Source organism: Rhinatrema bivittatum, chromosome 3 (genome assembly GCF_901001135.1).
Source record: "Rhinatrema bivittatum chromosome 3, aRhiBiv1.1, whole genome shotgun sequence".
Classification (NCBI taxonomy): domain Eukaryota; kingdom Metazoa; phylum Chordata; class Amphibia; order Gymnophiona; family Rhinatrematidae; genus Rhinatrema; species Rhinatrema bivittatum.
In genome coordinates this window covers 110,561,453-110,587,501 of record NC_042617.1, presented here as the reverse complement: position 1 = coordinate 110,587,501, position 26,049 = coordinate 110,561,453, and the positions used below count along the sequence as shown (strand labels likewise).

The 26,049-nt window shown below is 43.0% G+C and overlaps 1 long non-coding RNA gene across 1 annotated transcript in view; it reads right to left on the bottom strand.

Annotated features, from left to right (window-relative positions):
- Window positions 1-22,162, bottom strand: part of LOC115088649 — a 130,901-nt gene extending 108,739 nt beyond the window's left edge. The window contains exon 1 of the long non-coding RNA XR_003855812.1: window positions 22,093-22,162. This is a non-coding gene — a long non-coding RNA (uncharacterized LOC115088649). The remainder of the gene's footprint in view (window positions 1-22,092) is intronic.
- Between the last annotated feature and the right edge of the window lie 3,887 nt (window positions 22,163-26,049).

Here is a 26,049-nt window from a genome sequence, read left to right as displayed (position 1 = left end):
CTCAAAATGGCGCCGATAGCCTTTGCCCATACTATGTCACAGGGGCTACCGGTGCCATTGGTCAGCCCCTGTCACATGGTAGGAGCAAAAGATGGCGCCGGTGACCATGTGACAGGGGCTGACCAATGGCACCGGTAGCCCCTGTGACACAGGCTATCGGCGCCATGATGAAACCGGCAAACGAGTGCAGGGATGGCTTCTGGACTCCCCGCTGGACCGCCAGGGAGTTTTGGTAAGTCTTGGGGGGGGTCAGGAGGGTGGGGGGGGGGTTAAATTTTTATTTAGGAGGCCGAATAAAACAGAAATCTGTTAAATACGTTGGGAGTCGCGATGCGTTTCGCCTCCCCACGTATTTAACAGATAAGTTGCGGATTACAAATACGTGGAAAACGGATGCACACCCCTAATAGGTATAAGAGAAAGGCAAAGAGGCAGCAAAACCTCCAAGGAGGTACATCAGGGGTGAGACAGGCAGAGTTGCAGCAAGACCCCCCCCCCCCCCCCCCCCCCCCAAGATGGTGCATCAGAGGCTTGGCAGCAAGGCAGAGTGGCAACAAGACTCCCCCAGCATGGTACATCAGGCACATGGCAGCAAAGCAGTGTGGCAGCAAGACTCACAGGGTGGTACATCAGGATCATGGCAACTAGGCAGCGTGGCAGCATAGTCCCCAAGATATAGTGTCAGGTACATGACAGGTAGGCAGCGTGGCAGCAAGACCTCCAAGATGCTTTCAGTCATCTTGCCAGCTGCATGAAAATTCTGGAAAGCCAAGCAAAAGCAAATACATTTTCAAAAAGACCAACTTATCCATCACCTCTGGTGCTATTTTTGAATGGTGAGGGCTTACGATGCCCTCTGCCATTGAGAAGAGACATTCACTGGGCATACTAAGGCCTGGATTCATTAATGCCGCAAGGCATAGTGAATCCCGGTGGTAACGGTGGGTGAGGGGGTGAAGCGGGGGAGTGGTCCTGTGCTAGCCCGCAGCGATCACACCTCTGTGGTGCGATCGCTGCCGGCATCGTGCTGAATAACTACACCATAAAAGGTGTAGTTATTCGGCACAAAATAGGCAGCGATACGGAACCTTACTGTTTCACTGCCTGCGCCGTCTTCGCAGAGTCAGCCCCGGTGACGTCCTGACTCCTCCACTTCCGGGGCCGACTCTGCCGCAATGTAGCTAGCGCATGCAAGCGCCAAGCTTTCTAGCTAGTGCACGCTTGTGCTGGTAGCGCAAGCGTGCGATAGCTTTAGAAAATAACCCCCTAAGCCACCTTGGTGAAGTCTGGTAAGACTGTGGACTTGTGTGCCCAAAATGCTAGTGGATCTGCGTTCATGTTCTCAATGGTCTCATTTATTTATTGGATTTATATTCCGCCTTTCAGCTGTTAGATAGCATAGCACAGGCGTTTCTGCTGAGGTCATCTTTGCTGTGGAGGGGCAAGGTTCTCTCTTGCCAGTTTCTTTAGCTATGGCCTGTGTCAAGAGAGATGGTTCTTTTGGGGCAATGTAGCAAGACTGAGGAGGAAGTGCTAACTAACAGAGTGCTGCTTGTGTTCACAGTACTCTCTGGGGTGGCCACTCTTTCTTGTACTATATGTCCAATGTGACTCTGCCTCCTGCACTCCTGTTCATGCACCCTAGCTGCCAGGATTTCCTTCATGTTGACAAGACACTGGGACTGGAAGACAAGATTATCTTTCATCCATGGATCACAAAGTGAGGAAACCATGTAAGTATTGTTTTCTGTCAGAGGTTTCAGTCTCATGTGCACCTGCTACTGCAAGGAGTCCACAAACTGCATCACCTCTGCTTCCATTCCCTCTTGTTCATAGAAACCAGAATATTTACTATGGGGATGACCTCACCTAGGGTGGTGCTTCTAGAACTTGGATCCTCAATGGAATCCTTGAAGGGCTTCATGATTTGTATCAGTTATGTCATCACTACCCAATCATGATGCCACAGGGAGTGATCAATAGCTCTCTTTGTTTCCAGAGACAGATCATAAAAGGGTATCTGCTATTCCACTAACCTCTGCAGCATCAGATAGATGGAAGTCCAGGAAGTAGTGTTCGCAACCTCAAAGATACAGGCATCATTGAACCATCCATGGGATTTATTTATTTAGTTTAGCATCACATTTTACTACTTTTTTGGAAGTGTGGGAGATGGTGGTTGTGGATAGTGAAAGTTTTGCATAATATTATGCTACAAAAATAACTAAGGCTCTAAGGTTATAGCTTCCTTGCCTTCTGATGTTTTTGGAGTGTTGTTGCTCACTTTTGAAGATGTCCGTGATAGAGGTTGGTCTTCTTTTGATGATATTGCTACTTTGGAATTAACTTCAATTGTAGCTTCCCTGAAAGCTTCTAATTTTCCTTTAGATGTCTGTACTTTTTTGGGTAATACTTGTGTTAATTGATACTTTCTTTCTTATTTTAACAAAATTAGTGTACTTCTCACTTGTGGAAGGCGTTTTTCTGGCACAGTATAATTGTGCTATTGTTCACTCAATTATAAAAAGATCCAGCAAATTATTGTCCCATTTCAGTTCTTCCATTATTGAAAAAGTTATAACTGCTCAACTTACTGAATATATTGAATCCGCCCATATTTTGAGTGATTTCCAGCATGGCTTTTGACAAGGGCACAGCACAGAGACTATTTTAGTATCTGTTCATGATTATGAATTATGCAAATTAGATCAGAGGCATCCAGTCATTGTATTATTGCTGGATGTTACTACTACCTTTGATTTTATTCCACATGGGACACTATTACAGAGGTTAAAGGATATAGGCATTGAGGAGAGAGTAGGTCAATAGTTTTTGTCATATCTGACTGAACGTTCTCAACAGGTGAAGGTGGGTACCTCTTGATCACAATGGGGACCAATACGATGCGGAGCACCTCAGGACTCTTCCTTGTCTCCCATATTGTTTAAGGTCTATCTGCATCCATTGTGTAGATTATTGGAGGACAAGGGGATCTCTTTTTACTGTTATGCTGATGATATCCAATTGATATTCCCTGTTAGGAATGCCTTAGCTGATGTCTCAAAATCATTATCTGCTACTCTGGATATGATCAGTGATTTAAAAACAATGGTTTGCTTTTGAATGTTACTAAGATAGAGTTTCTTCCTACTGGTTTTGTAGCAACTCCTCTCAGTCTTCCAAATGTACATTTAGAGGGAGTGAATACTGGTTCTATGGAAACTGCATGTGACTTAGGTTTTATCTTTGATAATTCATTCAAGCCCTGCGTGAATAAAAATAGTTGGTTATGCTCATGGCCAAGCCCTGCATGCGCCGGGTGCATTTTGGAAACGGCATGCCATGTGCATATCCTCCGTTATGCACAGAAGTGCCAGGCCAAGTAAAAGGGGTGGTCCGGGGGACATAGTCTGGGTGGGGAGGGGGTGGTCCGGGACAGTGCCATTAGAATGCTGTCCCAGGGAAGCGCAAGCCGGCAGCTGGCTGGTGCGTGGAAGATACTTCTGCTCCAGAGGAGCAGTAAGCATTAAAATAATGTGCTCATTTCCGGTTGGTAAGAAGTGATCGCGCCAACTCATACCTTTGGTGTATACTCAAGAAAGCTGTTTTAAAGGAAGATATATGAACTACTGAATGCAGGCAACCACCGGCATCAACTGTGGTTTGAAAAGCCCCTGAAGCAGCTCATTGAGCGAAACTCGGCCTGAGTCGGGCTTTTTATGATGGTTTGTGCAGAATAAAGATTTCCTGGTGTTCACTGGTCCTTCTCATCTCTTGGTCATTTACTCGAGCTGCCTCTTAAGATTACATACACATGGGAGGGGCATTTTAAATGATAAGTGCATACTTGTGCGCACAATATAAAATTGCAGCATCTCTCTGCTCCTGTGCTGAAATGCGCATTTATGGGCGCATGCACATTCTTTTTAAAATTAGTCAGCAAGATTTTAAAACGTTAATTCTCTCTTTTGTTTTATGAGTTTTAGACTATTTTAATGCATTGTGTATAGGTTTACCTAAGATATATTTGTGATCACTACAACTCTTATTAAAAGCACCTGCCCGTTTAGTAGCATGATGTCCAATGCACTCGCATATCACCCCAGTTTTGAGACAGTTTCATTGGCTTCTAGTTGAGTTCCATTTCAAATTTAAATTTTATTGTTGGTATTCCAGGAAATTTATGGTAAATGTCCTCAGTATTTGCAACAGTTAGTGATAGAGTAGAGGCCTCAACGAGCATTGCACTCTACAGTTCAAATGCTGTTAACTATTCCAGGATCTAAATCTGTTAGACTAGTCACTACTAGGAGTAGTTTTTCTCCGAAGTTGCACCTGTAATTTGGAATGCTCTTCTGGTCATTTTGGATCAGATTGCAAATTTTAAATGTTTTAGGAAAGTTTTAAAGACACTGCCTTCACAGTAACTAGTAGTACAGCTGCAGACATTAGCTTAGGCACAAAAGCTTTATTTACTTCCGGTATGCTGAGACGCTGACTTGTGCATTTGAGCTGTTCTGTACTGTAAATTTAAACAAGATTCCTGCAGTGGACAAATCTAGTAGACTTCCTGTTTGCTGAGGTGTTAGTCGGTTTACAGACTATGCACTGAGCTATTGTGTATTTATCAAGTGTTTCCTTTTTCAAGTGTATTTACTTGGAAAATAATGTGTAAAAGTGATAATAGAAAAAAAAAAAAAGAAATTTGCTTCTCACTACTTTTTACTTCAGGTTAGCTGATTACTGGAAAGCTATTACTGAAGTAACAGGGAATATTTGAGTGATTCATCCTCCAAGGGTAGTGGCTGTTATAATTTTTCTACATGGCTTTACTTTCTTTCTATTGCTTTAGATTTGCTCTGCATATTTTAAGTGAAGAGTTATAATCTTATTTGAAGGATTCAAATAAGGATTCATTTGGGATTTTAAGGTGTTTGCTCCTGTCTTTTGAGTCAGAGCATATATGATGGTACAATGTGAATTGGCTGTATATAAAGGACTTCTTTGTGTGCAATGGGTGGAAGTCTGAATTGTAGAGGCAGTTGCATCTGTCAGGCAGTTTTCTATGTACAAATGTTTGTACATGGCCATTATTGATTGTGACTATGGTAATCTATTTTGAATCTAATTGAAAAATGGAATGCCTTAAAAGAACTGTAAAACTGTTTAAAAGTCACTTCTCCTTTAGGGGGTTATTTTGTAAGCCTATCGCACGCGATAGCTTGCTAGGGGCGGAGTCTGGCTGGACTTCACGGTGTCTTCACTGGCGGCGATAAAGTAAGCCACATTATCGCCGCCAGTAGCGCACCCAATAGCACCGCCTTTCACAGTGGCGCTATTGGGTGCGAAAGCCGGCAGTGATAACACCCCGGTGGTGCGATCGCTGCTGGCTTTCGCAGGCCTGCCCCCCCCCCCCTGCTCCCCGTTACCGCTGGATTCTCCAGTCTCTGTGAGAATGGAAAATCCAGGCCTAAGACTAAATCACAAAAATGTCAGGCATATATTGGTAATATTTGAAAGGTGTAGTCTGGCATCCACTTACAAATGTCTCTTCCTGTTCTTGTGGGTCATGACGAAGTTAATTTTGTAATACATTTCTGGTGTGTATTGGAGCTCTACGGTGGCTGTTTAGAAAATCATAACATGCAGTTATGTCATCTGTACAGGGAATATTGCCCTATAATAATTCTATATCCATTGTGACCAGGAGAGTATCAGGTGGTAGCTTTGGTGTCTTGAACAAAGCTGTTTATTATTATTTTTAGTGGGTATGAGAATCCCCTGTAACAGTTCAGATATTTCCAATGTGTGTGTATTAATACCAGATATGTTTGGTTTGCAAAGGTTTCCAAGTTTGCAGATTTTAGGCATGTAGCAGATACCAACAGAAGGATAGATTGTGTCAGGTTTTCCATTTGAGACAGTTCTTGCTTTGGAAATAAGTTGATAAGATTTATTTAGTTCAATGTATTCCTGTGTGAGCACCTATTGTGTATCTTGTTGGAATTCTGCCTGTACCCCTCATATATGAATTTTTCAGATAGAAAATTATCACTTTATATATTTCTGCTTGTTAACATTTTCATTGCATTATGAAGTTAATTTTCAATGAGTCATCGTGTAAATTTTAAATGGGCTACGCGCATAAATTCCCCATTCGACGCTGTCCTGGGGAAGTGTGCATGGCCGGCTGCCGGCGCGCAGAGATTTCTTCTGCTCCAGAAGAGCAGTAAGTACTAAAATAAAAAAATGTGGAGATAGATTAGGTTTAGGGGTGGTGGGAAGAGGGAGGAAGATTAGGTAGGGGGGGTAGAGAACTGGGGGAGGCCCAATTGTGTCGCCGTGCGTATTTTGCGAAAATCCCCCCACGCACGCCGCCTGCACATTCGCGTGTGGATTTTAAAATCCAGCATGCATGTGCGTGTGGCCATTGGATTTTATAACATGCACACATTACTCGTAATCGCTATTTTATAAAAGTCAAAAGCACGAGTGTACATTACATGTGAACATATACTGATGTAAAAAAAAGGGGAGTTTTGGGGCGGAGCCAACAGTTACCTCTGTAAGTTGCTATTTTAAAAGACATTTACGCGCATACATTTGGCAACTTGTATAATTTTATTCCTGCTAATTATCTGGCGCAATTGATACTTATACATTTTGGGGTGGACTTGAAAAGGGTTACGTGCGTAACCGCAAAAACCCGCTCCTGCGTGCGCCGAGCCTATTTTTCATAGGCCCGGTGATGCGCGCAAGCCCCGGGGCTTGAAAAAAGGGGCAGGGAGGGGCGGTCCGGGGGCGGATTGTGTGCATGGCCAGAGGCCTCTCCACTGCCGTTGAGCCCGGGGATCATGCACCAGCACTCGCCCGGCATGCGCAGCCTACGCCTGCCCAGAGGCAGGCGTAAACAAAACAAAGGTGGGGGGGGGATTTAGGTAGGGATGGGGCGGTAGGAAAGTTCCCTCCGAGGCCGCTCCGATTTTGGAGCGGCCTCGGAGGGAACGGGAAAAGCCATCGGGGCTCCCCTAGGGCTCGGCATGCGCAAGGTGCACAAGTGTGCACCCCTTTGCGCGTGCCGTGAAGTTAGCATGGGGCACATTTAAAACTAATCGGAGAAAGTTCTTTTTTACTCAACGCACAATTAAACTCTGGAATTTGTTGCCAGAGATGTGGTTAGTGCAGTTAGTGTAACTGTGTTTAAAAAAGGATTGGATAAGTTCTTGGAGGAGAAGTCCATTACCTGCTATTAAGTTCACCTAAAGAATAGCCACTGCCATTAGCAATGGTTACATGGAATAGACTTAGTTTTTGGGTACTTGCCAGGTTCTTATGCCCTGGATTGGCCACTGTTGGAAACAGGATGCTGGGCTTGATGGACCCTTGGTCTGACCCAGTATGGCATTTTCTTGTTTCTTATGTTCTAACATGCGCGCGGCTGTGTGCGCATGTTATAAAATCTGGCGTAGATTTGTGCGAGTCGGGTTGTGTGCACAAATCTACGCCCGCGCGTAGCTACTAAAATCTGGCCCTGTGTATTATTGGCTGGGTAGGAGGTCTGGATGAACTGCATGAGTTTATGCTGAAGAATCAGGAGGGTCTCACCTGAAGAAGGACTGGGCAAACTAACCCCCTTATTTATCAAAATGCGCTAAGGCATTTTCGCATGCGTTAAGGGCTTATCGCATGCCAAATGTGCCGTTAATTCATGTGAAAATGCCTTTAATGCATGCGATAGCACCATATGGTATGGTGCGATGCAAATCCGAAAAAGAGAAGGAGTGGGCCCGGCTGGGTTTACTGTTTTGTGAAACCCTATTGTATGGCTTTAATGCTGATTTTAGCTACAACTTTTTCAGGAGTGATCACCTGTTGTGAAGTTTTTTGTGGATGCTGATTTTGGTAGTTTGAAGCTCCCACCTAGAGAGAGAGAGAGACTAGCCATAGTGCTCTCACCCTAGATAGGTATTTATATCTCTATGGGAGGCCCACCTAGTAACATGAGGTTTAGGTATTAGTGTAGGGGGTTAGGGGCCACTTTGACATTCAATGTGAGATGTACGAACAGAACAGTGCTCTCTTGTGAACATTTGATGACCCTCGGAGTGCGGAAACTCACCCAAAGATGAGATTTGTGCAATGTTTTCTCAACAGAGCTTGATGTTACCCAGGTAGAGAGTCCATCAAGCTAGGTTGAGAGAACATTGCCCAAATCTCATCTTTGGGTGAGTTTCCGCACTCAGAGGGTCATCAAATGTTCACAAGAGAGCACTGTTCTATTCGTACGTCTCACATTGAATGTCATAGTGGCCCCTAACCCCTACACTAATACCTAAACCTCACCTCACCTCACGTTACTAGGTGGGCCTCCCATAGAGATATAAATACCTATCTAGGGTCAGGACATCATGGCTAGGTACTCTCTCTCTCCCCCTCCAGTGGTTGTATGTAGGAAATACCATATTCTGGCACTTATCTCAAAGTGCAAAAAAGTGATTGTAATTTAGCTCTTTACATATATATTAGTGCAAATTGTGATAAACTCCCTATTACCATAAAACACACCCCTTTTCCCATCGCATGCGATATTTACCGCATTTTGATAAATCCAGACCTAAGTGAAGTAATTTTCAATTCCTTATGCATATTTTTAAAATATGCTGAGATATGCATGTAAATTGGGTTTTATGTGAGTCCTCCTTTATTTTTGCACATAAAATATACACATGTATATTTTTAAAATAGATTGGAGAAGTATGCATGTTCATGCATTGAAATGCTTGCATTCAATGCATTGCATGCCTTCACATATAAGCATACATAGCATGTATGTTGCGGAGTCGAGATATGTGTATTTTATAATTTACTCTTATACAATGCACACAGGATATAAAATACTGGCATACAATAGATCTCCGTGCAGCCATATACACATTAAGAAGGACACATTTTTAATTACAGGATCATATTCATTGCAAGTTTAGAGCCCTTTTTAATATTTACATACTAATGCAATTACTTGTTGTAGGTAAATGTCAAGATTGTGACTCAGTTGATTAAAATCAAAAGTGAAGTTGCGATGTCTAATCAACTATGAAATCCACTTAGTTTGAGTATATTACTGAGCAGTAAAAGTATTCTTTTAATACAAGATTTTATTATGAAAAATATAATACATTTCTCTAGGAAGGTATGCATATGCTATATGGAAAAAGGGAAATATCGACAAAATTAAACTAAATTTATTAATTTTAAGAGTCAACCAAGGCAAACTTTGATTCTTTTAGATTATGATATGAAGAGCCAAATTTTGGGCAAACATAGAATAACAAAGCAGATACTACCATAATATTGCTGGGCAGACTGGATGGACCATTTGGTCCTTTTCAGCCGTCATTTCTATGTTTCTACAGCACAAACAAATCCCAATAAAACCAAAAACAGTTTGCTTGGTATTTCTGAAACAGTGCAACTGTTTTACAAGGATTTAATTTCCCATAACCATCACATTCCTTATTACTCACCATATCATAGCCTACACATATAAGATTGTGGGTTTAATTTATTTTGTGGCTTTACTTTTCTCTCTTACACATAAAGGAGCTAAATTTGCACAAGTTTGAAATGTGTCAGCAGTAACACTAATCAATGCTTCAACCCTAGCTACTGTTGATTCACACTTCTCTCATAAGCATTCTTAATTCAATTACTTAAAATATATATGTTTGAATAATAGCTAGGGTTGAAGCCTAAATAATAATTGTTGCCACTGCTGACAAACTTGTGTAATAGACACTCAGTTCTGTTACTAGTAAGCCCTGGGTTCATAGAGATCATCTAGCTAGGCAGGATGAAGTATGGGAAGGTTCCATTCAAATACAGCCCTCCTTCCGTGGGTTCTGGAATGGCCTTCCCCCTAAGTAGGATATATATATAATGTGGGAGGCATTCCTTTTAGATTGACCAAGAGTTCAGTGGTAGAAAGGAGTATAGCTTTTGTTGTTTTTTTAGGTCCAGTTAGAGGAGCCAAGCAAGCCCTGCTTGGTGGTCCTGACCAGGGTTGGGATGGATCTTTCTATTCTAGTCCACAACCTGGCTGGTCTAGATTTTTCCCTCTGGTACATTTTTTTTGAATTTAACCTTTTAAGTTGTAGGAGCCTTACTGGAGCCTGTTCAGCTTCTGGGCCCAGGGAATGGGGAATCCTAGGTCTAGGCATGGGCAGGTTAGGGAAGACCTGCTCCAGAAGTGGTGGTGACCTGATGTAAGGATACACTCTGGTGGTATCTTCATTATTGCTAAAAATTAATTTCAAGATCCAGGAGGAAGTTTTGACTGCCCTTCCCGCCTGTCTGGAACACCCAGAATCCTGCTTCAGGGGATCCCTCCCATCAGGGGTCTGACAAAAAGAACAAAGGAGTGCAAGAGAACTAAAATTCAACTAACTGTGAATAAAAGGAAAAACCTAACACCTTTGAAGCCCCATCTGGTGCTTCGATCAAGCCTGGGGAGAGAGAGAGTTTATCTCTGTGCAGAGTGTGTAACATCATATCATAGCCAGTTGGAGGGGTGTTCTGCCCATTTAAAGGATGCTTTATCTACCTGGGGACACTTTTTTTCCACACATTGAGGATAGAAATCCCTACGTTGGCTATAGACCTTCCCGCACAGATTAAGGAAGGATTTGTATAAAGGAAGTATGTTAGTGATGCTGTGGGTCAGTTTGTGCCATCAATTCTTCTTTGTTCAATAGTAAAGATTTACAGGACACCAACACCGTGACTCCGGTGACTTTCTTTGGCACATTCAGCACACACTGGGACAGACACATACCCCTTTCCCCTGGGATCAGAGCAAGGACACTTAGGGTCACCCACAATACTCGGGGCCTTGGGAGAAATCTCCCTCTCCCCCCACTCGACAAAGGATCCAGGCCCTGCAATAAAGAAACCGTGCCAAGCTAGCCGGGAGGGCTCCTACTCCAAAGAGTACAACAAATTCTTCTATGGCCTCATTGCGTAGAAATCCACACCCGGGGATGGGGTTACGCTTGTATGACTTCAGTTGTCACAGTGCTCCTCTCTCACGCTTCTGGATGTTTGCTAGCAAACATAATATGAGGTTCAGCTTCAGTAAATTGTTTCCTTCATTTCAACCCCAGCATACAAGGGCTCAGTCATGAAATAACATATATATCTATAAACTAAAATCTAATTCAGTCAGAATACTATTTCAGTCTTAGCTCAAGGCTGGCTCATTCAGTATTTTCTATTTTTATATCATAACCTTGCTGCCCTCCACTCTGATATCTATGAGATACATATGAAGCCGCGATGGACTACTGAACTACTTGCATCCTAACTTCTGTGTTAGAAAAATTCTCAAAAAGTTATGTGCACGCATGTTATAAAATCCGATGGCCGCACAAACATGCGCGCTGGATTTTAAAATCTGCGCATGAATGTGCGGGCAGCACACGTGGGGGGGATTTTCACAAAATACGTGTGGTGACGCAATTGGGCCTCCCCCAGTTCCCTCCCAGTCCGCTCCAATTAAGGAGCAGACTGGGAGGGAACTTCCCTACCCCCCTACCTAACCTTCCTCCCTCTTCCCCTTTCCTCCCCACCCCCTAAACCTAACCTAACTATCCCCAAATTTTTTATTTTAGTACTTACTGCTCCTCTGGAGAGGCCCAGCACTTCAGCAAGTATGGGGGTTTATGTGCGTGGCCGGGCCTGTTGTAAAATACACGCAGCGCACGCAAGGCCTGGCCACGCTCGTAAACCCTGAAATTTACGCACATAACACATTTAAAATTTACTTTACATTTTTTAAATTGATAGGAAAAGTACCTGTTCAATACATTGAAATACTTGCTCTCACTATATTGCAAGTATTTGTGGATAAGTATGTATACACACATGTATGTTGCTGGGTAGAATTGTGCGTATTTTATAAAATGTGTGATTCTGATGTATGTGGATTATAAAATACTATTATAGATCTCTGCATGCTTATATATGCTTGTATATGGGGCCACCTGGAGCAGTTTAAAAGTTATCTCCTGTATATGTAATAGTACTACTTAGTGCTATAAGTAGTTAGTGGGAATCAGTCATGCTTGAGAGTGTGGCCACAATGTATGATAGTATTTTTCTTTTCATATCTTTTTCAGATATACAGCATGTTAGTAAGGCCAGATTCAAAGTAAAAATTTTGAGTTTGACAAATTAACCCTATCATATACTGTACTACTAAGAAACCATATTATAATGTGTATAACTAAATGTCAATAACTAAGTGTGATGAAGTAGGGGCTTCACACACACTGAAGCAGCCTAGAGAGACAGGACAGTTAGAAACTTCAGAAGGCAGAAGAAGCTCTGATGGGAGATCTAGTGGGAACAATGCTTCAAACTAAACCAGAGTAGACTAGGAGATTGAAAAGCCAGAAGGGACAGGAAGCACAGAACTGCTGGGAAAGGTAGTTTTAAGAACCTTGACAGGAAATTAATTAGGAACAGGCCGGTAGTTAGGGAAAGATGTGTTGCTAATTGGGAGACAGAGCTGAGATTAGAGCCTGCACGGACCTCAGCCTGACTCTTAAACCACTGCTTTTCAGAGGTAGAAGGAGAGAACCAGATGAGAAGCCAAGAGGAAAGTTTTACCTGGACCCAGATGCAGAAATGCCCATAGCCTGCAGTTAGGGATTGAAATCTGCAAATAGGAACAGTTTGGAAGTAGGTACTACATGGTCCTGAGAAGGAAGGCTGGCCTATGTCTATTCAATAATGTATCTCTCAGGGGTAAAACTGGTGTCTGGAATAAAGTTCTTTTTACTATAAGTGGCTGGCTCTGAGCAATGTTTTCCAGAATCTGTCAGCAGATTGTGCAGCTCTTAGGGGCTAAATTTTAAAGCCCGGCATGTGCCAAAATGGGAGAGATACACGCATGGCCGGGCCACACGTGTACTGTGAGAATTTTCATATGATCGCGACCACACATGTATCTCCCACAACAACGTTTTTTTTTAAAGGGTCGGGGTATGGGCGGGGCAGGGTGGGGGCCGGCCGGGTCAGCGGCCTTAGGCGCTGTCCTGGTGAAGCGCATGCCAGCAGTTGGCCAGGATGTGCTACTTACTACTGCTCCGGAGAGCAGGTAAGTATAGGGAAAAAACTTAGTAGAGAGGATTTAGAGTCAGGGAGAAGAGGGGGGAAAAGGCAAGAAGGGTAGGTAGGGGGTGTAGAAAGTTCCCTCCCAGTCCGCTCCTATTGGGTAGCCGATTTTATAACATGCGTGCACGCTGGAAACTGCATATACATGGACGCCCGCACGTTTCTTTTAATATCTACCTTTTAGGCAGCAACCTGTGACAATAAGGGCCTGATTTTCAAAAGCATTTACATGCTTAAAACTGGGTTTTACATGTATAAATGTGCTTTACCAGTGTAAGTGGGCTTTTAAAAATTGCTACAATATATGCCATTGAATTGTCAATAGATTTTACCTGCATTAAAGTGCACCTAACACAGGTAAATGGCTTTTGAAAATTTCTTCGATACTATGTTACATTTACATGTGTAACTCCTTTGAAAATTCACCTGTATGTTAGTTGGCAAAATCAGAATAATCATTAGCAGATCAACTAAAGGAGCATTTAAAGATTCTTACTGAGGTCAATATTCAGTAAACCGGTGAGTGGACAAGTTATCCAGCTAAAGTTAGCTAGATAATTTGTCCTTTGCTATTCAGTAGGATAAATATGCCACTGAATATACTTTTCTAAAATTATCCTGCTAACTTTAATATTTAACTCAAATCGGTTACATTTTATATATAGCCAGTTAAGGAGCAGGTTATCCATCCACATGCAGTCGGATTATAACTTTCAAACTTAACCAATTTGACTGCTAATAGTTTCTGGAAAATTAAGGAAAAAACAAAAAAACCCTTTGGGGCCTTCAGGCCCAATTTTCCAGTACCCTACCCCCGAAAACACTTTAAAAAAGTGCAGGTATAGTGCCCAAGCTCCCCAAACCACCAAATTAAAAATTAAAAGACAGAACAGCAACGCTAGTGTCCCATGGCCCCAGTTTTAAGTGGGAAAACTCAATCAGTTTCTGCACCTTCCCCACTATGCTTTAAATATATTTATATGTCATATTATCCACAAACGATTCCACATATGTCATGTTGGGAAGGGGGGGGGGGGGGGTAGTAAGCCTATTTAGTTTGTGCTGCCTATATTATAGGAGTACAAGATAGGCCTCAACAGGTGATGCACCACCGGAGTAGGTTTTCTGCTTAGCCAACCACATCCCCCTTGTGTTGAACCCTTGGGTTCTGATGGGTGGCAGAACTTTCCTGTCGTGATCCAAAGGTGGAGACAGAGGCTAGATAGCTGGTCGAGCTGAGTGAGGTTGGAGGCCGATCTGAGTTTGAGGCGAGAAACATAGGAACAAGTGCCAGGGCAGACAAGAACAAGAGAGAATGGAACATGGAACAATAGGACTCACAAGAAAGTCACCAGAAGCAAGGCAGGAAGCTGGAACATCAGGAATATACAAGAAAATGCTGGCAAGTAGCACTGCTCAAGAAAGTTTCCAAACACCTGTTTATGCTAAAGCCAAAGGTCTTTATTATATCCTTATCTTCCTTGACCTGTCTGCTGCTTGTGACATGAGAGGCTTCTAAGAAAACTAAAAAGTCATTGGATAGGAAGTGATGTCCTTTCGTGGATTACAAACTGGTTAAAAGACAGGAAACAGAGAGTAGGACTAAATGGTGAATTTTCTCAGTGGAAAAGGGTTAACAGTGGAGTGCCCCAGGGATCTGTACTTGGACTGGTGCTTTTCAATATATTTGTAAATAATCTGGAAAGGAATTAGATGAGTGAGTGTTATGGGTCATGGATCCCTGGGGTGAGGGGGAGTTGGTGCTGCCTATGGGGAGAAGACCCACAGGCCCCCTCCATCAGCTAGCAAGGCCGGAAGGGAGCAGAGACCCCGCTGGAGCTTCACCACTACCAGCCCTCGCTCCCCTCAGGTTGAGCAGGACTTGCATGGGGTCTCTGGCACGGCTGAGGCTGGCAATGAATCTCGGGGTTCGAGGTATAGGCGTGGGTCTTGGCAGTTGGCAAAACTCGTGGTCTGGGGTACAGGCGAGAGTCAAAATCCAATAGCAGGTCAGAATCCAAAGAAGACACAGAACACAGGAATAGGAACCCCCAGGAAACAAAAGCAGGATCTAAGAAGCCAAGGCAAGTTCTGCAGGTCAGGCCTTGCCTAAAATAGGCTGGAGCATAGCCTTAGGAGGGAGGGGCCGCGGCTCCTCCTGCCGAGGTCCCTTTAAATTCCTGGAAGCAGAGCGCAAGCTCCTAAGGCGCCCAGGGTGTGAAGGAGGGCCCGGGTGGTGTTTGGCTGCATCGTGGCCGGAAGGAGTGCCGGCGGTGGCCGTCAGGTGGGGAGTCTACGCGAGAGGAGCGCATCTGCCACGGTTCCCCACCGCCACCATGTTCCTGGGGCTGGTCTGGGCTATGCCGCAGCACATATAAGTGGAGGGGGCCAGTCACGGGCCTCCGTGATTGGCTTCCGTAACAGTGAGGTTATCAAATTTGCGGATGATACAAAATAATTCAGAGTAGTTAAATCACAAGTGGATTGTGATACATTACAGGAAGTCCTTGCAAGACTGGAAGATTGGGCATCCAAATGGCAGATGAAATTAAATGTGGACAAGTGCAAGGTGTTGCATATAGGGAAAAATAACCCTTGCTGTAGTTACACAATGTTGGGTTCCATATTAGGAGCTACCACCCAGGAAAAAGATCTTGGCATCATAGTGGATAATACTTTAAAATCGTCGGCTCAGTGTGCTGCAGCAGTCAAAAAAGCAAACAGAATGTTAGGAATTATTAGGAAGGGAATGATTAATAAAAAGGAAAATGTCATAATGCCTCTTTATTACTCCATGGTGAGACTGCACCTTGAATACTGTGTATAATTCTGGTCGCTGCCTTTAAAAAAAGATATAGTTGCGATGGAGAAGGCACAGAGAAGGGCAACCAAAATGATAAATGGGATGGAACAGCTCCCCTATGAGGAAAGGGTGAAGAGGTTAGGGCTGTTCAGCTTGGAGAAGAGATGGCTGAGGGGGGATGTAATAGAGGTCTTTAAAATCATGAGAGATCTTGAACGAGTAGATGTGAATCCAGTTATTTACACTTTCGGATAATGGAAGGACTTGGGGCACTCCATGAATTTAGCAAGTAGCACATTTAAGACTAATCGGAGAAAATTCTTTTTCACTCAACGCACAATTAAGCTCTGGAATTTGTTGCCAGAGGATGTGGTTAGTGCAGTTAGTGTAGCTGGGTTTAAAAAAGATTTGGATAGGTTCTTGGAGGGGAAGTCCATTAACTGCTATTAATCAAGTTGACTTAGGGAATAGCCTCTGCTATTACTGGCATCAGTAGCATGGGATCTTCTTAGTGTTTGGGTACTTGCCAGGTTCTTATGGCCTGGATTGGCCACTGTTGGAAACAGGATGCTGGGCTTGATGGACCCTTGGTCTGACCCAGCAGGGCAATTTCTTATGTTTTTATGAAAGCCAGGAATCAAAGTCAGTGAGAAAGGAGGAGGGAGATTTATCAGGGGTTCACTAGATGACAGCTACCCAAAGAGGTAGTGGAGTGAGTAGGGGGATAGAATGGGCTGCAAAGGAAGAAAAATAGTGGGATTGAGGTGGGAGAAGGGATTAAAATCTGCAGGAGAGGGAGAGCGGCAGCCCAAAACCACCACCACGGCCTACCGGGTGAGGTGTGTGAGAGAAAAAATAACCTCCATGACAGAGAGCAGCAACTGAAGCAGTGTCCTCAGGGGAAAGCCAGTTCTCTGTTAAGGCAAGGAGATAAAGAGAGCTAGAGGTAAAAAGGTAATGAATAAAGTAAGCCCACTTGGAGATGGAGTTTGTATTCCGCAGGGAGCATGAGAAAGGAAGAGAAGAGGGAGGGAGAAGGGGGAATAGTGATTAAATTGGAGGGGTTACAGCTTGATATGGAATGATGGAGTGAAAATTGCCTTGAAGGGCTAGGTTTGGGATTGATATCCCCAGCTGAAAGTAAAAGGAGGAGCAGGAGAATACTGAGACGAGAGGCAGAGGTGAGCTGCAATAAGATGGTGTCAAGGATAGTGGAAAAGGCACGATGAGGGGAAGAAAACTTTGAATTTCAAGAGCAGTGGCCACAGTGCAAATGACAGAATGGCAGGTGAGAGAGAGAATGTAGGGATAGGGGTGAGTGAATTTGATAGTAATTGTGGTTTGCAGCAGGGAATAAGATTAGGGAGGATTAGCAACAGGACTAGAAAATATATTGGAGGCATGGGAAATAAGAAGAGGCCTGCAAATACTTCAGAACCTGAGGGTGGTATTCTAAATGGAAAATCGCAATTATACATGATGAATCTAATTTAGATTAATTATCTGGTTATTATGATAGCTATTAAACAGGCCGATACAGTACAGAGTGCTCCGGTGGAGTGCACTGTTATCTCGCATTTGGACACGCGTTTTCGACGCGCTAGCTTTATCCTTATTCAGTAAGGGGTAATAGCGTGTCGAAAACGCGCGTCCAAACCCCCCCCCCCCGAAACTAATAGGGCCAGCAACATGCAAATGCATGTTGCTGGCCCTATTAGTTATTCCCGCGTGATTCACTAAGTAAAATGTGTAGCCAAGCCGCACATTTTACTTTCAGAAATTAGCGCCTACCCAAAAGTAGGCGTTAATTTCTGCCAGCAACGGGAAAGTGCATAGAAAAGCAGTAAAAACTACTTTTCTGTGCACCCTCCGACTTAATATTATGGAGATATTAAGTCAGAGGTCCCAAAAGTTAAAAATAATTAAAAAAAAGAAAAAGAAAAAATTTAAAATCGGCCCGTGGCTCGCAGGTTGAAAACCGGACGCTCAATTTTGCCAGCATCCAGTTTCCGAACCCGTGGCTGTCAGCAGGTTTGAGAACCGATGCCGGCAAAATTGAGCGTCGGCTGTCAAACTCGCTGACAGCCGCCGCTCCTGTCAAAAAAGAGGTGCTAGGGACATGCTAGTGTCCCTAGTGCCTCTTTTTACCACGGGCCCTAATTTGAATAATTTTATTTACTGAATCACACACGCCGGGAGAGCAGGCTCTCGCCCACTTTTCTGCGATTTTTACTGTATCGGCCTGTAAGAAAGCTAGACCTACCCCTGGGTGAGGAGAGGGTGGGAGGGTCTAAAGGCCCAGAGACAGCAGGAGACCAAGACTAAACAAGGGCTGGGTTGTTTCCCTCTCTTTGCTCACTCTTGTTAAAAGTGAGAGCACACAGCTGCACTCGCACTCCCACAGAGAGCACTACAACACAGCAGTCTTACAGCCAGACTACTGAGCACAGATGCATTGTTCTTTATGATATGTAAGCACATTTTTTTTTAACAATAATACCATATCTTTAATACAATAGCATCTTAGGCTAGCTGATAGTTATGGTATGATGGTATTTTTTTATTTATATATTATGACTTTTTTGCGATGTCAACCATTTTATAGCAGATTACATTCAGGTACTGTAGGTATTTCCCTATCTCTAGAGGGCTAACAATCTAAGGGGGGTCATTTACTAAACTGTGTTAGGCATTTACTGCACAGCAAATGTCTTAATACAGCAATAATGTGTGGTATAAGAGCATAACAGGAACACTGACCAGCACCATTTTGTTAGTGACATCACTGGGCCTGGCGCCTATGGGGTGCTCTGGACCACACTAGTCCACCAGGGATGTAAAGGTATGGCAAAAAGAGGAGTCGGAGGAGGACTTTTGAAAAGGGGTGGGTTTGGGAGGAGCCTTCACTGATGCTCTTCTTACTTTTTTTTTTTTTTAACTATTTCTGCACTGGGACCACTTCAAGGGGAGGGAGTGGGGGGCCGTATGGTGGTGGTGGCACAAGGGATCTTCCCAGACTCCTTGGGGGATTCTCTGCTTGGGGCTCAGGCCCTTAACAAGATGGCAGCTCCAGGCTGTGTCGCCGCCATCACACAGAACTTCATGGAGGTGCCATTGGTCAGCCCCTGTCACATGGTAGGAGCAACTGACCAATGGCGCCGATAGCCCCTGTGACATAGTATGGGCAAAGGCTATCGGCGCCATTTTGGTTACTGGCAGCCGACGGCCCGAGGGCCCGAGGGCAGGAGATCGCTCCAGGACCCCCGCTGGACCCCCAGGAACATTTGGCCAGCTTGGGGGGCCTCCTGACCCCCCCAGGACTTGCCAAAAGTCTCTGGGGGTCCAGTGGGGGTCCGGGAGCAATTCGTTGTCGGCTGCCAGTAACCAAAATGGCGCCGATAGCCTTTGCCCATACTATGTCACCACGGCCCATACTATGTCACCACGGCCTACCGGGTGAGGTGTGTGAGAGAAAAAATAACCTCCATGACAGAGAGCAGCAACTGAAGCAGTGTCCTCAGGGAAAAGCCAGTTCTCTGTTAAGGCAAGGAGATAAAGAGAGCTAGAGGTAAAAAGGTAATGAATAAAGGTAAGCCCACTTGGAGATGGAGTTTGTATTCCGCAGGGAGCATGAGAAAGGAAGAGAAGAGGGAGGGAGAAGGGGGAATAGTGATTAAATTGGAGGGGTTACAGCTTGATATGGAATGATGGAGTGAAAATTGCCTTGAAGGGCTAGGTTTGGGATTGATATCCCCAGCTGAAAGTAAAAGGAGGAGCAGGAGAATACTGAGACGAGAGGCAGAGGTGAGCTGATAGCAACTAGAGATGTGTATCGTTTTTCGCCCGAATTAGGAAATTGCACGAAATTTCCTAATTCGTTGCGGTTTCGGAGGTCCCAAAACCCGAAATGAAATTTCCCCGAATTTCGGGGAAATTTCGTTTTTCGGGTTTGCCTGCGGAGCACAAGATGGCACCAATTGCCATGTGACAGGGGCTGACCAATGGCACTGGTAGCCCCTGTGACATAGTAATTCAGAGGCTATCAGCGCCATTCTGAGCGAGGCAGGCACGCCGGGCACGGAGGGACAAATCGCTCATGGGACCCCGCTGAACCACCAGGGATGTTAATAAGTCTTGGGGAGGGATCAGGATGGGGGGGGGGGGGTTTGTATTATATTTAATTGTAATGCTTGGGGTGGTTTTTAATTAAAAAAAATAAAATGTATCCCTCTCCCCGTACAAACCCGAAAAATGGATTTTCCCCGAAGTTCGTGGAAAATCCGTTTCGGGGTTCGTGGCCCCCGACCCACGACAAATTAGGCAATTTCATTGAAATTGCCTAATTCATGATAAACGAACCACATCTCTACTTTTCATTAGCATGATAATAAATTTATATTAAATACAGGAGTCCAACAAGGATCTGCCCTATCAGCCACACTTTTTAACATCTATCTCCTACCAATCTGTCACATGCTGGATTGTCTAGGACTGACCCATTTCTCCTATGCTGATGACATTCAAATACTTGTGCCATTTCAAAATACACTAAAAGAAACCTATGAGAAAATAACTTTCTATCTCTGAAAAATCAAACAATGCCTTTCCAACCTAAAACTCATAATAAACATTGAGAAAACAGAATTCATTATTCTTGACAAAAAAATCAATGACTCACCCATACGACCACTCAAAACCGATAACCCAGAAACATTAATCTCTCCTGTTGTCCATGCCAGAAACCTTGGAGTTACAAATGACAAAGAATTATCCTTCAAAACCCACATAACAAATAAAATCAAAGAAGGTTATCACAAATTACTTATACTAAGACATCTTAAACCTTTCCTCTCGCAAAATGATTTCAGTACAGTCCTACAACTTCTTTTATTTGCAAACCTGGACTACTGCAATGCCCTACTCCTTGGCCTCCCTTTTTCTACCATCCGTCCACTCCAGATACTGCAGAACACAGCCGCCAGAATTCTTACAGGAGCTAAGAAACAAGAACATATTACACCAACTCTGATCTCCCTACACTGGCTCCCTATAAAATACAGAATTGAATATAAAGTATTATCAATTCTTCACAAAAGAATTGCTGAACAACAAAACTACTGGCTAACCAAACACATAGAATTACATACTCCAAAAAGGAACCTTTGCTCAATTAATAAAGGCCTCCTCAAAATTCCTCATGCAAAAACCACGAATCTATCATCAACCAGAGAGAAAGTAATATCCATCGCCAGTCCCTCTTTATGCAACTCTTTACCCCTCAATCTAAGAATGCAATTTGACACCAAAACTTTCAAAAAAGAATAAAAAACATGGCTATTTACCAGAGCCTTCTCAGAAACACTTAATCATCAACACCAACAGACTCCCAACCAGACTACACCAAGAAATCAGAGGTACCAACCGGTACACACATGAAATCTCAACACAACCATGAAACCAACAATACTTTATAAGAACTAACCTCTACTATTATTTCCATCAATGTTACCTATTTTCAACTATGTTATACTCTCTGTTAAATCCCTAATTTTACTCTGTACTCATATATATATATATATATATATATATATATATATATATATTCCTGTAAACCATTGTGATGGCTAAACCGAATGACGGTATACAAAACATGTTAAATAAATAAATAAATAAGGTGGCTTGTGCAAAATAATTCATGCAAAAGAATTTTTGTTTGCAACTCAATGCAATTTTTGTGTATATTAAATGAAGTCTTAATGTGCTATGAATACATTTTACCTAGGGCATGATAACATTTTCCCTTAAGACAGGGCTCTGCTCAGTACCAGTGTGCACATTAACACAGAAAAGTGTTACAGACATGCTTGCTGACTGGGAAGTCTCTTGTGCTAATGACCTAAACTGAATGGTATGCTTAGCAGAGAGGATTTACTTCTTCAAAATTCCCATGTCCTGAAACCCCCCCCCCCACACACATATACATATACACACATTACACAGTCCCTCTCCTCAGCATACTACCCTCCACAGTCCCCCTGCAGCAGTGATGTAGCAACTCCTCCAGGGGCAACTGAACATCATCTACCCCAATCCACTCCTCTGCAATGCATTCTTACCATTCCAGAAGTGCTGAGTTTCTTTCACTGGCAGGAAAGACTGCAGATCCCTCCTTCTGGCATGGCTGCTGAGCTCAGAATGATGCTGCCTAGTGGTTCTCCAATTTATGTAATTTTATTTATTTATTTATTTATTTAAATAATTTATATTCCACTTATCCACAAATCTCAATGAATAATAATAAACATATATTATAAAATCAAACTACAGACATAAACAAAAATAAACACTACAGACTTATCAAAACAAGAAAATAAAATAAGACATGCCACAGTAAAAGAACTCTGAAGAATATTTAAAAAATTCAGAAACAAAAAAATTCACTTTCTCTAGATACTCAGAAAGTCCCCCCCTTTGTTTTAGGGTAGGGGGGAGAGAGGCAGGAAGGGTACATTTACAATAGAGAAATGCTTTAAAGGTTTGCTACAGCTTGCTTTGCCAGAAAAGCAACATACTTCAATGAGAATACCTTTCTTTAGTACATTCCCATTCATTTTTCCTTTGCGATGGTCATTCCAATCTTCTTGTTCATCTAACTGTTCCAAAGCCAACTGATGTCAACAATGCAATGATGCTTTTCTAACCCTTATATATAAAGGGTATTCACCAGGCAGCCACACTGCCAACCAATAGCTCAAAGCTCCTATTTTGTTCTCTTTGAATTTCTGAAAAGAGTTAAGCTCATACAAACATACACTAGCATAGAGAGGAAGATACCTCATACCCAGACAGACACAAAGAGAACAGATATTCAGACCCATACAGACAGAGACATTCCAGATCCAGTCCTGTGGGGTCAAACTTGCCACCTCATCCCCAAAGGGCTCCGTTTTTAGCTTTAAAAGAATATATCATGGCGAGTCCATGCCATTTATTCCCTTCCCTCCATCCCCCTGCTCCTGCTTCCTGCATTTTAAATGTTAATAATTCATTTTCTTTTCCATTTGAGGTTATTAAATTTGAAGATGATACAAAATTATTCAGAGTAGTTAAATCACAAGTGATGGCGAGCCTGGAAGATTGGGCATCCAAATGGCAGATGAAATTTAATGTGGACAAGTGCAAGGTGTTGCATATAGGGGAAAATAACCCATGCTGTAGTTACACAATGTTAGGTTCCATATTAGGAGCTACCACCCAGGAAAGAGATCTAGGCATCATAGTGGATAAGATATTGAAGTTGGCTCAGTGTGCTGCGGCAGCCAAAAAAGCAAACAGAATGTTAGGTCGAACAGCTTATTACAATTACATTTAATACAGAGAATACACCCATATTGAGGAAAATAATTTAAAAACTGTAATTCATTCACTCATTATGACACCCCTCGATTATTATTCAATGCCAAAGGAGATGCAAAGAAACTTAGTCCAACACTTTTTATAATTCCAAATAAAGATTCTTTTATTTTTCCATGCGGCAACTCCATTGCTCAATGGTCAAACATGAAAAGTTCTCTTTAGGGTCCCCTGACACGGACCCATGTTTCGCCCGAAGGCTGCATCGGGAGGGATGAAATGCACTCTTTAAAGCTAAAATATAAACAATACATATATAAGGTTATTTACATTAGGACCAACAGCTAATGGTAAATAAGTTTAAGGATTTTTGCCGATGAAACATACCTTCAATGCAGCTAAGGTTAGATGGTTAAGTTTAATTGGAGGTATTCAGTGGCACATTCATCCCAATGAATATTCAGGGCAGGTTATCTGACTAACCTTAGCCAAATAACTTGTCCACTAAACAGCCTACTGAATATTGGTCTTATTGAGGTAGAAATTCAAAAGCCATTTAGATGGATAACTGTAAGGTTATCCAAATCACAGTTTTAAAACTCTTACCCGGCTAATTTCTTGTTGGATAATGAGTTAACCAACTAGAATATAGCTGGGTAAATTGGAGGCATTCTGAGGGCAGGCAATAGGCATTTCTGGGAGGAGCAGAGTTAGCCGGTTATGTTATCTGGCTAACCTAACTGGCTAACTCTGGCTGTGCTGTAAGGCAGGTCTAAAGTTAGCCGCATATACCTATGCAGCTAACTTTTAAGTTAGATGGGTATATTCAGTGCCGCTGCCGCACTGCTGAATATCCTGGCTAAGTTACATTCAGATATGCATTAATTTTAGAATGTTCAAGTTAAAGAATTGCAGGATCATGTTTCATGCACAGTAAGGCATTATTGCATAGAGCAATATTTTTTATATGCACAAAAGTCTCATAATATGCATGTTATTGCATAAGTTCCTAAATGCACCCTTTTTAGTAACAACGTCAGTAATGAAAGGAATGTGGTTTTTTGCAGTCTCCTTCCAGAAACATTGTATTACAAAGTTAAATATGCACAAATATTTCTGCTATCTACTTCAGTTTTGTTTCTTTAATAGTTTCAAGGGCATAAAAAAAAATTCAGAATCCTCTTCCCAAATAATCAACAGGCCATGTCATGCAAATCTTATTTTGTGAATCCTAGCAACTGTTTGCAAATGTTTACATGTAAAAGCTTTTAATCTTTCTGCCATCATCTGAGTAGGTGTTAATTAGTCACATCATCTGATAAAAAGGCAAACTATGCAAACAGATTTTCTCAGTAAACCCGCACAATATTCATTTTAAACTAATAAATGAATACCAAAACTGGCTGAACCTAAAATTCAGGGTGCTGCCATGTAACAAAAGTAAAGTGATTTAAAAAGCAACAGAAAGAAAGAAGAGAATAATGAAAGAAAGAATGTTTTCTTTTAATTACGTGTCTTGAAATAATCTGCATTCCAGAAAGTGTCCTCAGCAGATCTGAGTTTGCTGGGAAGAATGGAACAAAACTTTTCTAGCTTTCTGTTTTGTTCTAAAACAAATAGGTTGATTGTTTGGAAATCCCAGAGATTGAATAGTCTGTTGACTACTGACTGCGGCAGAAGCCATTCATGTGGTTGAAAAACTATGATGAGGTGATCTGTCAATGTGTTGGAGATTCTGGGAAGGTAGGTTGCTTGCAGGACAGCTTGACATTTGCATGACCATTCTCGTATTTTTATCACTTCTTGGCACAGAGTCCAATATCCTGTGCCTCCTTGTTTGTTCACTGAGAATATAGTGACTTGATTGTCTATTTGAACAAGAATGTTCTTCCTTTGAAGGAGGTGAGTGAACTTTGTTAGACCATATCTTATCCCTCTCAACTCGATGAAATTGATTTGAAATTGTTTCTCCTGGAATGACCATGTGCCTTGAGTTAGAAGGGGGCTGGAGGGGTAGGGCTTTCCAGTTTTTTGCATCGAGTGTCACATGTATGAATTTTTATTTGCCAGTAAGAGATTGCACTTGGTGCAAAGAGCTCCTGGCTCTCAGGGAATGAGTCCGATCTCTGGAGGCTAGAATAGCAGACTTGGTGGAGCTGAGACAGAGAGGTACATTAATGAGACCTTCAGGGACATAGTAGCCAAGTCCCATCCAGTCTGGCAGCCCCAGTGCTGCCTTGGATCGGAAAGGTCTCCTGGTTAGAGAGCATCACCCTGGTGTAGCAGGAAGTGATCCTGTAGCAAGGTGATGTGTTGTCCTCTCACACTGGGTATTATAATTCCTCCCGTAGCTGTGCCACTGGAAGTCTCTCACCTTTTTCTAGAGGCCACTCTGAAGCTGGGGCCTTGCCTGAGGATTGTCCAGATCTTGCTCCACGGCCTGGGAGGCCTTTGGTGTCTTCAGGCCTACCCGAGGCCTACTCCTCTGCAGCCTGGATGCTCTGGTGTGTGCCACGCTCTTCTCCTATGGGGCGGGCCCGCGGCTTCTCCCCACTCTTGTAGGGCCAGTGAGGTGCAGCCCATCTTGACTCCTCCCAGGGAGTTGCCTGCTCCTAAGGTATAAAAGCTCTTCTCCAGCACTCATGCATTGCCTTGCATTGGAGTCACTCACCTTTGGATGTCTCCTCTTCCAGCACTCCATCAGGCCTTCGTTCTTTGTT